General features: G+C 49.3%; 1 pseudogene; it reads left to right on the forward strand.

Annotated features, from left to right (window-relative positions):
* The first annotated feature begins 4,101 nt into the window (after positions 1–4,101).
* On the forward strand, positions 4,102–6,669 carry LOC101149222 (tubulin alpha-1B chain-like; annotated as a pseudogene).
* Positions 6,670–13,653: the final 6,984 nt, after the last annotated feature.

A 13,653-nucleotide genomic window follows, 5' to 3' on the forward strand; every position in this document is an offset into this window, starting at 1 on the left:
AGTTTGAGACCAGCCTGGCCAACATGGTGAAACCGTGTCTCTACTAAAAATATAAAAATTAGCCAGGCCTGGTGGCAGGTGTCTGTAATCCCAGCTACTCAGGAGGCTGAGGCAGGAGAATCGCTCGAACCCGGGAGGTGGAGGTTGCAGTGAGCTGAGATTGCACCACTGCACTCCAGCCTGGGCAACAGAGCAAGACTCCTTCTCAAAAGAAAAAAAAAAGATGCATAAAGCAGGATACAAATGCTAGAGACTAGCTTTTTTATTTCAGAATTTTGCCTAAGACTATCGGGAGACTCCTTTTCTGGGGACATAAGGCCAGGCTAGAGCAGCAGTGACTTGCCATGGGCTAGGAAGAGACATTTAGGAAGTGCCTTGAGGCCCTGCTCATCCTCTTGCTTTGCCCTTGGAGAGCAACAGCTGTTTTGGACTAAGCACTTAAGAAAGGTTACCTTGTTAGTACCTCGTAATACTACCTCTCCCCATTCTCCAGAGAGAGAGAAAAAAAGAAGTTTTAATTGCTAGTAGCTATTAGAGGTGGGATTAAAACCAAACTCTAGGTCGCTTGTTCTATGATATTCTGAGTTTCCAGGCAGGATGTCCTGAGGCTTGATCTCTTGGCCGAGGACTCATTATTTCTGGATCATTGCAGAGATCTTCTTAGTCCCACCCACAGTCGACTTACAGCCCTCAGCAACCCTAGGGCAGGGGAATGCAGGGGTTTGATGGGTGGGGGCGGTGCTGGAGCTCAGGGTCTTGATTTCTAAATCATCTTCCACCTGTGAAGTGCAGGCTGTGCCACCAGGAAATGGGATTGCGTGACTGACAACAGATACCATGTACCCAGAGGCCTGGATACCTGTGTGGAGTTACTAGCCGTGGCCCCTCCTCTGCCCACCTCAGCTGGCTCCCCTGTTACGGTGCAGGCCCAGTGCCTGCCTTGTACTCTGTGACCAAGTCAACAGGCCCTGCCCTCCCAGGCCGTTTCTAACAACATCCACCTGCTGAGAGCCACCCAGAGAGTATAAGGAGGAGGCTGGCTGGCCACTGCAGGCCTCTCACAGATCTATCGCTGCTCGCTATCCTGCAGCAGACAGAGAGACAAGACCCCAGCCAGCCCCTGTCCAGGCAGCATGGTGAGTAGAAGGGGCCTTGCGGGGACTGAGCATGCAAGTGAGGGTCCCAGTGGGCCCAAGATATCTGGCGTGAAGGTACCTTGGGAGTCCACATGGTGATGGGGCTACAGTATGTGGTGAGGTGGGGAGAGGGAAAGAGACTTCCAGATGTGGCTGTGGCCCCCAAATGTGCAGGTGTGGGGGGCATCACAGGGGGTAGGGAAGGAAAGTTTGATGGTAACCAGGTTGTGGGGCTGAGCCTAGGCTGAGAAGCAGGGCTGCTGAGGGGGTCTGAATTTAGGTGCGGGGAGTGTGGGGGAAGCAGGACTTGAGCAGAAAGTGTAGGCGATTTCCTCTGCTGGCTGAGGATCTCCAGACCCTGGGCCTTGCCACAGGTTCACTGTTGGGCTCTGATCCCACCTTCCCACCATGGGGACACATCCTCCATGGAAGCTTCTCCCCTCTGGTTCCTCCCTCCACCCTGCCCATCTGCTGTGCCTTTGACCTCTCATGTCAGTTACAGATCGGTGGGGAGAAGGAGGAGGGAAAAGGGGGTGCTCCCATCTGTCAACAGCTGGCTGTGCCTGGGGCTTATTTGATATCTTTTACGCACCTCCCTACCAGGCAGGATAGAAGAACAGTTAAGAGCATGGTTGGTGCCAGGCTGTCCCTGCTCTAAATATTCTTGGTTTTGCTCATGGCCTTGAGCAAGCTACTTGACTTCTCTGAGGGTCAGTTTCCTCATCTATAAATTGGGGGTAATAAAACTACCTACCTAAGGTGAATGTGGTAAAGATTAAATGAGATAATGTGTATAAAGTGCCACCTTCACCTGGCACCTTATTAGTGCTTAATAAGCAGAACTAAGCAATGTAACAACACAGGCCGCCGGCTATGAGATTCTTCTCTTTCTACAGTCATGAAAAAGGTGCTAGAGAAGCTGAGGTGAAATGACTTGTATTGGATCACAGAGAGATGGGGGTTTGAGGCCAGGTCTGTGTGACTCCAGAGGCTGAGTTCTTTTTTTTGTTTTTTTTTTTTTGAGACGGAGTCTCATTCTGGAGTGCAGTGGCGCAATCTCTGCTCACTGCAACCTCTGCCTCCCGGGTTCAAGCGATTCTCCTGCCTCAGCCACCCAAGTAGCTGGGACTACAGGCGCTTGCCACCACACCCGGCTAATTTTTGTATTTTGAGTAGAGACAAGGTTTCACTGTGTTGGCCAGGATGGTCTCAATCGCCTGACCTTGTGATCTGCCCACCTCGGCCTCCTAAAGTGTTGGGATTACAGGCGTGAGCCACTGCACCCGGCCAGGGGCTGAGTTCTTTGCCCCAAAACTGCTGCCTCCAGTGTGAGACATCATTCCCAGAGGGGCCAGAGACACCTTGCATGGGCTAGTAGTTCTGGGGGCCAGGACGATGTCTGGGTCTGTGGACAGAACTGGTTGGTCAGGCTCAGAGGTGCAGCACCAGGCAGGTAATTGGTGAGCCAAGGCAGCCCCAGGATTGGACCTGGGATTTCTCCTGTCCTTGAGGTCTCAGCTCAACTCATTATCTTTTTTTTTTTTTTTGAGACGGAGTCTCACTCTGTTGCCCCGGCTGGAGTGCAGTGATGCAATCTCGGCTCACTGCAACCTCCACCTTCTGGGTTCAAGCAATTCTCCTGCCTCAACCTCCCGAGTAGCTGGGATTATAAGCATACACCATTTTTGTATTTTTAGTGGAGAGGCGGTTTCACCATGTTGGTCAGGATGGTCTCAAGCTCCTGACCTCAAGTGATCCGCCTGCCTTGGCCTCCCAAAGTGCTGGGATTACAGGCTTGAGCCACTGCGCCCAGCCTCCATTCATTACCTTCTGTTACTATGACATCAGGGATTGAGGGTGGGAAATTGGAAGGGGAACCCAACATGCATGGCACACCCTAGTGTGTGTTAGGCAGTGGGCCAGGCACTTTGCATGCATTCTTTCATTTAATTCTCATAGTTTTTCTAGGAGGGGCTCTTATTATTGTCCACATTTCAAAAGGAGAACATTGACAAAGAGGTTAAGATTTTTGCTCAAGACAAGTAGAGAAGTAATTGGGCTGGAATACAGATTATTTATGGATTGATCTCAGTCATCTAAAAATCATGAAAAATCAGGCCTTTGTGTTATATAAAAATAGTCAATGAAGTGTTACATTTTTGGAAAAGTCATCCTCATTAAACAATTAAGAAATATTTCAGGAATGCAAAAAGGTATAAATAATAACATGATAGGCTGGGCGACGGTGGCTCATGCCTGTAATCCCAGTACTTTGGGAAGCCAAGGCAGGTAGACTGCTTGACCCCAGGAGTTTAAGACCCACTTGGGAAAGATGGCAAGACCTGTCTCTACAAAAAAATTTAAAACTTAGCCAGGCATGGTGGTGCATACCTGTAGTCCCAGCTACTCGGGAGGCTGAGACAGGAGGATCCCTTGAGCCCAGGAGTCCAAGACTGCTATAGTTAACTATGATCACATCACTGTACTCTAGCATGGGTGACAAAGTGAGATTCTGTCTCAAGAAAAAAAGAAAAGAATAATGTGATGAACAGCAGCTATCAAGCTTGAGAAATAGAATCTGTCTCCAATTGCAACTATCTGCTTCCCCTGCCAGAGAGCACCATTATTCCAAATTTGGAGTTAATGTCTCCTGTGCTTTATCTTTGTACTATTTTCCCTTGCTTCCCTCACCAATGGCTCCTAATTTCTTTCTGGACACTGGTGGGTAGATTATCTTGCACTTCTAGATTCATTCGATTCCTTCAATGTTGCTCATTGAGACAGGCACTGAGCAAGAGTCTATAATCTCAGAACTGCCCGCATCTTCTGCTTCCCCCAATGATTTTGGCCCAGCCCCTACAGCCGATGCCTGTTGCTCCTCAGTGCCACCAGTAAATGCTTAGATGCAGGAGGCGAGGCAAGCAGAGTAGAGTCCAGGAACCTTGGCCCTCAGCCAAAGAGCCACTCAAGGAAGGCAGGCAGGAACCATGTCCAGGCATGAAGGCCGTTCTCTGCCCTTTGCCCACTCAGTGTGAGTGCATCTCAGTCCACGTGGGGCAGGCTGGTGTGCAGTTGGCAATGCCTGCTGGGAGCTCTACTGCCTGGAACATAGGATTCAGTCTGATGGGCAGATGCCCAGTGACAAGACCATCAGGGGAGGGGATGACTCCTTCAACATCTTTTTTAGTGAAACTGGGGCTGGGAAACATGTGCCCCAGGCAGTGTTTGTGGATCTGGAGCCCGCTGTGATGATCAGTCCCAGCCACGATCTTGTCCCTGGGTACCACAGCAAGTCCTACTCCATAACTGCAGAGCATGGTGTCTGTGGTATAGCTTCCCAGGTGCTGCAGCCAATTAGAACTCCACATGTACAGAATCACTGCTACTCAGCTCCTGAGTCTGTAGGCCACTCCACATCCCTTTCCTTATTGAAAAACACATCCAAGCAGCACAAACACATCCAAGCAGGTAATAGCAGCCTGAATGCAGAACCTGGGACCCGGTGACCCCACTCCCTTCAGGTCCCCTGGGGCTCCAGCAGCTGGATTGCAAAGGAAGGTGGGGCCCAAAACTCTGCCCACTGCAGACGAAGTCTGAACAGGCACATACCGCCAGATCTTCCATCCAGAGCAGCTCATCACAGGCAAGGAAGATGCTGCCAATAACTATGCCTGGGGCCACTACACCATTGGGAAGGAGTTCATCGACCTGCTACTGGACCGGATTCGGAAGCCGGTGAGGAAAGGACTGAGGGCTGGGGCAGGGAGAATGAATCTGGATTCCTGTTGTGAGGTAGCCTGGACACCAGATTGGGGAAGGACAGCTTCAGCCTCTGGGAGAAACACACAGGATCAGGACCAATGAGGAGAGGCCCTGCACTCTGATCGGGGGGCCAACTGTAGGTTCCAGCCTGGAGCTGGTGTCCCCTGTATCTCCGAAGTGGCTGGCCTGATGCTAGGCAGGGTGTCCATTAAGGCGAACATGTTGATGGGCTGCCTGGCCAAGTTGTGGGGTTCCATAAGCGTTCCCAGAATACCACCTTGTGTTACAAGGATGTGGGCAGAAGTCCCTGTGAAAGGTAGGGATTCAAAGAATGTCAGCCCAAAGCCTCTGTGATTGGCTTTGGCTTCTACGAAGGATGGGGATGAGGTTCCTGGATTGTTGTTCTTAGTAGAGAAACCCTCTAGAAACATCCAAAGTTAAATCAGCGGGGCATGGGTGTGATGGTGGGTGGAGTTGGCAAGTTATGACGACAAGATGAGGGAGCCCTGGAGTCCTGTGCACTGGTCAGCCTAGACAGCCAGCTCCACCCACCATCACACCCCTCTTTTCCAGCACACAACAGAGCTCTGTGTTAAGGGCCTCAGGAGATTTCAGAGGAAGAGGGACAGGGAGGAGAAAGGGTGGGCCCTGGACCCACTCTATGAGGATCTCTTTTGTGCTCTTGGAAAAGTCTTCCAAGGATTTCATGAAACTTTTGGGAATTTAAAATAGCACAAGTTGGTTCTTTCCTGTCTATCAGCTGTGCTCCATGCCCCACATTTCCCCTCCCCTTCCCTGTCTAGGCTGACCAGTGCACAGGACTTCAGGGCTTCCTGGTGTTCCACAGCCTTGGTGGGGGCACTGGCTCTGACGTCACCTCATTCCTGATGGAGCGGCTTTCTGTTAACTATGGCAAGAAATCCAAGCTGGAATTCTCCATGTCTACAGCTGTGGTCGAGCCCTACAACTCTATCCTGACCACCCACACCACCCTGGAGCACTCAGACTGTGCCTTCATGGTGGACAACGAAGCAATCTATGACATCTGCCACCGCAACCTAGACATCGAGCGCCCAACCTACACCAACCTCAATCGCCTCATTAGCCAAATTGTCTCCTCCATCACAGCTTCTCTGCGCTTTGACGGGGCCCTCAATGTGGACCTGACAGAGTTCCAGACCAATCTGGTGCCCTACCTCACATCCACTTCCCCCTGGCCACCTATGCATCAGTCATCTCTGCAGAAAAGGTATACCACGAGCAGCTGTTGGTGGCAGAGATTACCAATGCCTGCTTTGAGCCTGCCAACCAGATGGTGAAGTGTGATCCCCGGCACAGCAAGTACATGGCCTGCTGCCTGCTGTACTGTGGAGATGTGGTGCCCAAGGATGTCAACGCTGCCATTGCTGCCATCAAGACCAAGCGCAGCATTCAGTTTGTGGACTGGTGCCCCACAGGCTTTAAGGTTGATATCAATCACCAGCCTCCCACTGTGGTGCCTGGGAGTGACCTGGTAAAGTGCAACGTGCCATGTGCATGCTGAGCAACATGACAGCCATCACTATGGCCTGGGCCCGCCTGGACCACAAGTTTGACCTGATGTATGCCAAGAGGGCGTTTGGGCACTGACATGTGGGTGAGGGCATGGAGGAGGGTGAGTTCTCCGAGGCCCGTGAGGATATGACTGCCCTGGAGAAGGATTACGAGGAGGTGGGCATGGGTAGTGTGGAGTGGAGGGAAGAAAAGATAGGGGGTGAATACTAGGGGAATACTGTGTGTCTGTCCTACATAAAGTGCTGTGGCCTTATTGTCTCACGAATGTCTTTTTCTCTGGGGGAAAACCATGGGGGGAGGGCTTCTTCTCCATGAGAGATAGGAACGCTGGTGTCTTAGCCTCTATTCCCCAGAAAGCAGATCTGATTTTAGATTTCATTACAGAGTGCAATTACAGCGAATAGAATGGGGGCCAAGGGAAGTAAGGCACAGAAGGAGGAAAAATTCACCCTAGAGAAAATGCAGCTGAATAAATGGCATCTCAGAACCATCCTTGGGTGAGTGGGCAGGTGAGGGCTGGGGGTGGGGTTTATGCACTGGCTGTATTCTTCCACTGGTTAAACTTTCGCCCCATCAAGCATTAATTCCCCTGCACTGGTGGATTGCACACACTTGGGCTGTAGAGTCATCAGGAAACCCTGGGCAAGGAGGAGGTGCTATTAAGTTGCACATATGTGAAGTCACTGGGACCCCACATGGAGCTGCAACAAGAGCCTGGTGAGGCCAGGAGGATCCGAAGTGATCCTTAAAGTAATCTAGTGCCCACTAGCCCATCCTGCGATCTGGAGGCTTGTCTTCTCCAGGCAGGAGGTTGGGGTAATAGAGAGCCCTGACACTGGAGTTGGTTGAGGCAGAAGAATGGTGCAGTGGCTGCCACACAGGGAGAATGGCTTGTAAGGATAGGAGGCTTACTTCCCAGTAATCTCTGTCAACACTCACCACTTTTTTTTTTTTTTTTTGGATGGAGTTTTGCTCTTGTTGTCCAGGCTGGAGTGCAATGGCACGATCTTGGCTCACTGCAACCCCCGCCTCCTGGGTTCAAGCTATTCTCCTGCCTCAGCCTCCCAAGTAGCTGAGATTACAGGCATGCGCCACCAGGTCTGGCTAATTTTATGTTTTTAGTCGAGACAGGGTTTCACCATGTTGGTCAGGCTGGTCTCCAACTCCTGACCTCGGGTGATCCACCAGCCTCAGCCTCCCAAAGTGCTGGGATTACAGGGGTGAGTCACCATGCCCGGCCCTGACACTCACCACTTTTTGATAAAGACAGGTGACCTTTTATCAGTCCTGTGGCATCATGCACACACAGCTTCCCACCCCCACTTCCAAACAGATGGCAAATTTTAAATCCTGAGACTGAGTGAGGCAGGAGAATCGCTTGAGACCAGGAGGCAGAATTTGCAGTGAGCTGAGATAGTGCCACTGTACTCCAGCCTAGGTGACAGAGCCAGACTCCATCTCAAAAAATAAATATAAATAAATACAATACAATACAATAATATTTTTGTAAGGACAGGATCTCACTATGTTGCCCTGGCTGGTCTCGAACTCCTGGGCTCAAGTAATTCTCCCACCTTGGCCTCCCAAAGTGTTGAGATTACAAGCATGAGCCACCATGCCTTGCTAAAAGGGCTGACTTTTAAATCTCCATATATTTGACTTATGCGTCTTTCTATCAACTGGTTTCAAACTTGGGAAGGGAAAAGGTGTTACTCTGGGAGCCCTTCACACCCCAAGAAATAGCCATCATTTAGTGAGTATCTACTATGTGCTAGATCCTGTATCCATAAGATCTTGTTTAATTCTGAGGTTAGTACAGTTATTACACCCACTGGAACAGAAGCTCTCAGACAGGCCTTGGACTGTTTTTCATTGTTCTACTCTCAACACCTCAGTGTTGCCCGGCATATTAGATGATTAACATTTGTTGGATGAACTTGTTCAATGAACACCTATTTTATAGATGTGGAGACTGAGACTCAAAGACTCGCCCAAGGTGGTAAATGGAGGAGTTGGGATTCAAACCCAGGTTAGCCTGCACCAAATCATATGTTGCTCCCCCACCTTTTTCTTAGGTGCCCTCACTTCCTGCTCACAGTGGTTCCAGGCAGCCCTCCAGACACCACCTCTTCTCAGCCTGCCAGATCCCGAGTGCCCAGACAGTGACTCAGGTGCCTCAGGGGCAGGGAGTGGGTGACGCTTCACAATGCCCTGCCCAGGCTCTGGGAAGGAGGGCATCGATGTAGAGGGGAGAGTCCCAGCTTCTGGGTCTGAATGGGGGTAGAGGCTTCTTTGGGGCCAGATTTTGGGGCTATCAGTGCCCTTTGGAAAACATCCCCCAACATCTCCTAGGAGGTGGTGAGGGCCTGGGAGAGGCCAGGATTGGGGGTGGGGAGGGAGGTGAGCTCTTCACCTGCCAAGACGGCTAGGGATTGAAAGAGGCAGCTCGTCTCCCTTCCTGTCTGCTGAACCAGCCAGCCCACCCTGGGCGGCTATATAGCCATCTCCCTGAGGTCTTCCTGCTAGGAATACTCTGCTGGCAGGCCCTGGCAGGCCTGGGTTGGACTGGGTGTGGAGAGGTGGCAACCCAGACCTCCTGAGGCAGCTGGGAGCACCACCCAGCCTGGCTCCTGGGGACTCCCTCAGTGCAGGGGAAATGCTTTCATCCCTGATGATTCTAAGCCAAAGTACAATTGCCTCCTGCAGGCAGACAAAAGAGACAGGTTCCCAAGCTCAGATTCTACCCAACAAATTTATTCCCTGGGCTCTGATGTGTCAGGAACACGCCTGGCTTCAAAGCTGTGTTGTCACCATTCTCTCCTTCTGGAACGCCACCTCCCCCTGCTTGTCTCAATGTTGCCATTCCTTCCAGCTTAGGTCACAGCCATCCAGAACCTACCCAGCCCCAGGGAGCTCTCCCTCTTCTGGATTCTTTTAGCACCTACCTCGGTCTCTATTTTTCATTTGGCACTTTGTGTGGGCTGCCTTGTATGATAGCACTTGGCTTCTTGTCAATGTCGTATTTCCCCAACTCAATTTTTAACAATTGGTATGAATTTGAACAGTTATTAGGTGCATATGCTTCAGAATTCAAAAAGTATCAGAGAGATTTAGGAACAAGAAAAATAAGTCTCTTTCATTTTGTTCCCCTCTTGGCAGCCACCACTGCTAATGTTTTTGTTAGTGTTTCCTTCCAGAGATGTCTACATATATATAGGTTGAATATCCCTTATCGGAAATGCTTGGGAACAGAAGTGTTTAGGATTTCAGATTTTTTCAGATTTTGAAATATTCGCATATACATAATGAAATATCTTGGGGCTGGAACCCAAGTCTAAATACGAAATTTACTTATGTTTCATATACACCTGATACACATTGCATGAAGGGAATGTTGTATAATGTTTTAAATAATTTTTTTGTTTTGTTTTGTTTTGTTTTTTGAGATGGAGTTTCACTCTTGTTGCCCAGGCTGGAGTGCAGTAGTGTGATCTTGGCTTACTGCATCTCCACCTTCCAAGTTCAAGTGATTCTCCTGCCTCAGCCTCCCAGGTAGCTGGGATTACACGTGCCTGCCACCATGCCGGCTAATTTTTGTATTTTTAGTAGAGACAGGGTTTCACCATGTTGGCCAGGCTGGTCTCAAACTCCTGACCTCAGGTGATCCTCCCGACTTCAGGTGATCCTCCCACCTCGGCCTCCCAAAGTGCTGGGATTATAGGCCTGAGCCATCGAGCCCAGCCTATGTTTTAAATAATTTTGTGCATGAAACAGTTTGTGTATATGAGGTCAGGTATGGAATTTTCCACTTGTGGCATCATGTCAGGTACTCAAAAAGTTTTGAATTTTTGAACATTTCACATTTTGGGTTTTTGGAGTAGGGATGCTCCATCTGTACTGCCATGCTTGTATGCACATTTAGTATACACTTTGTTCTACACCTTGTTTTTTCACTTAATAATAAATCTGGAAGATGGTCCATATGAATACTGTTAGCTATGCCTCATTCTATTTGGTCACAATATAACATTCCATCATATAGCATACCAACACTTGTTTTACCAGTCTGCTATTAATGGGTATTTAGATTGTTTCCAATCTTTTGCTATTAAAAAGAATGCTGCAACCCTTGTATGTATTTTTTATGCACATATGTATGACCATACATTCTTAGAATTGAGATTTCTGGGTCAAAGATTATGCATTTTAAATCTTGCTCTCTTTAAAAGTCACACCAGGCCGGGCACGGCGGCTCACGCCTGCAATCCCAGCTACTTGGGAGGCTGAGGCAGGAGAATTGCTTGAACCCGGGAGGCGGAGGTTGCTGTGAGCCAAGATCGCACCATTGCACTCCAGCCTGGGCAATAAGAGTGAAACTCTGCCTCAAAAAAAAAAAAAAAAAAAAAGTCACATCAAATTATCCACCCTCCCACTACCAATCTATAAGAATGCCTGTGCCCTCAGCCTTGCCCATACAATGTATTCAACTTTTTTTTTTTTTTGGTCTTTGTCAATCATCCAATAAGTGAAACAAAGAATTTTGTTAGGGCCATGTGCCCGGGTGCAGTGGCTCTGGCCTATAGTCCCAGCACTTTGGGAGGCTGAGGCAGGAGGATCATCTGAGGCCAGGAGTTTGAGACCAGTCTGGCCAACATGGTGAAACCCCATCTCTACAAAAAAATACAAAAATTAGCCAGGGGTGGTGGCACATGCCTGTAATCCCAGCTACTTGGGAGGCTGAGGCAGGGGAATTGCTTGAACCTGGGAGGTTGCAGTGAGCCAAGATAGTGCCAATGCACTGGAGCCTGGATGACAGAGCAAGACTCCATCTCAAAAAACAAAACCCCAAAGTATTTTGTTGTAGCTTTATTATTATTATTCTTTTAAAAATTATTATTATTATTATTTGAGATGGAGTTTCACTCTTGTTGCCCAGGCTGGAGTGCAATGGCACCATCTTGGCTCACTGCAACCTCAGCCTCCCGGGTTCAAGTGATTTTCCTGTCTCAGCCTGCCGAGTAGCTGGGATTACAGGCATGTGCCACCACGCCTGGCTACTTTTTGTATTTTTAGTAGAGACAGGGTTTCACCATATTGGCCAGGCTGATCTGAAACTCCTGACCTCAGGTGATCTACCCGCCTTGGCCTCCCAAAGTGCTGGGATTACAGGCATGAGCCACCATGCCTGGCCTGTTGTAGCTTTAGTTTACAGCTTTTTTGTGAATGAGATTGAGCATCTTTTCATTTGTTTAAAAGTCAGTATTTCCTCTTCTGTGAGCTGCCTGTCCCTTTGTCCATTTAAAAATGTCATTGTCTTTCATTAGTTGGCATTTCTTTGTGGACAAAGGAAATTAAACCTTTGTCTGCTAGATGTGCTCCATATAATTTCCCTCGGTTGTTATTTGTCTATGTCCTATCCCCTTGAGCACAGAGACTGGAATTTAAACTTCTTTATATTCTTATTCTTAATATAACAAGACATACAAGGTAGGTGCTAGACAAATGTCTGTTGGCACAGCAGAGTAAGAAGAAAAAGGCAGAGATCTGGAAAACTTGGAGTGACTTAACCCAACCACTCCTTCCTCTTATACCAAGTCTAACCCTTAGTCTTTGTGTCAGTCAGGACTCTTGTAAACAGCAGAAGCTAACTGGCAAATTGTTTCAAGTCCCCTGCCCCCAACAATTATAGATATCGGATAGCACACAGAATCAATGCAAGGGCCAGCAAACAAGGGTCAGCAATCAGACAGGCACCTAGGGAAGCTGGGCAGCCTGTACCACAGTCAAGGTTGGGCACAGGACAGCCTGTGTAGGAGACTCCTGTCCCCTCCACCCTCCGCAGTGATCCTCCTAGTCTCGTCCCTCACCTGCGGCAGTAGCGCTGACACTTCCTCCTCCAGACACTAGAGGCCGCTGTTGGCCCCATCGCCTCCACCGCCGCCGCAGAAATGAATTCCTAAACCAGCCTTGCTATTCCGTGACTTGCTCCAGATTCAAAGTCCCAGTTGGAGCATCCGATTGGCGGAGCTCATGTCTTCTGCCTGCAACCCTAGAGCCGAGTCAGGGAGAGCAAGCATTGGGGCTTTGTGGCAAATGGTGGCCTGCTTTCCATTAGGGCCCTTGCGATGGGAATTCCCCAAATGTAGGCAGGAGGTTCTGATGGTGGGCGGCCAGGAAACCAGGACACTCACACCACCTTCTTCTCTCACGTCCGGCTCAAGCCCTTCTCGTTGGCGAAGTATTCGTGGGTCCCCCAGCCTAAAGCACTTTTCTGGACTCACATAACCATTATTGCTTGAGCCAATCACGATGCCAGCGAGGACCGTAGTAACACCTAATTCGTACCATGTCTCATTTGACTTTCAAACAACCCTAGGCACTACCTATATTTAGTGAGAAAAAAAGAGTGCTCAGAGATTTTCCCAAGTCTCACAGTAATGCCAGGTTGTACTCTGTTTCCAAAGCCTCGGGTTTCCCAGCGGGCTACACTGATGGGCTGGTATCTTATCAAGTTCAAGCTCTGCAAAGGCAGGGCTTGGGCCACATTCTTCTTTATACGGCCTGGCAGCATCTTGAACGCAGAAAAATGCTCAGCTAACGCCTTTGGATTGGCCTGGATGGGATCAAGGAGGAGCCAGTTCTGGAAGGTTTCCTAACTCTCCAATGAGGCCTGAACCCAGGCAGCATTTTGAAGTGGAATAGGCCTACTCAGGATCAGTTTGGGAAGACTTGAACCTGGGGAATTCCGTTGTACGGCCCCCTTTACCTCACCTCCCCCAAATGTGTCAAAACTGTCAACAAGAGGTTTGCAGGTGTTCATTATTTATTCATCCCACGGGTAGTTTTGAACCCCTACGACTGCTCTAATAGACCAGTGAGAAAAGACACACAATTCCTGTCCTGTGAAATCGACATTCTAGTGGGGGAGGTGAATGGTAATCAAAATAATCAAACCAATAAATGCTAATTTGTGGCTCTAACAAGCCTGATGAAGGAAATGCCACGAGATGCTGTAAAAGGCAGTTCTGACCTACTCAGGAAAGCCAGGGCAGCCTGCTGGGGGACCTGGGGCTGGAGCTGGGAGCTGAAGAAGGGGGAGGAGTTAGAACCGTGGTGGGGGGAGGGAGGGAAGAGTCTGAGTCCTCGAGGTGGGTGAGTAAGCATGGATCATCGCTCATGTTTATTAGAAAGTGACAGAGGG

Source organism: Gorilla gorilla, chromosome 11, assembly GCF_029281585.2.
Source record: "Gorilla gorilla gorilla isolate KB3781 chromosome 11, NHGRI_mGorGor1-v2.1_pri, whole genome shotgun sequence".
NCBI classification, from domain to species: Eukaryota; Metazoa; Chordata; class Mammalia; order Primates; family Hominidae; genus Gorilla; species Gorilla gorilla.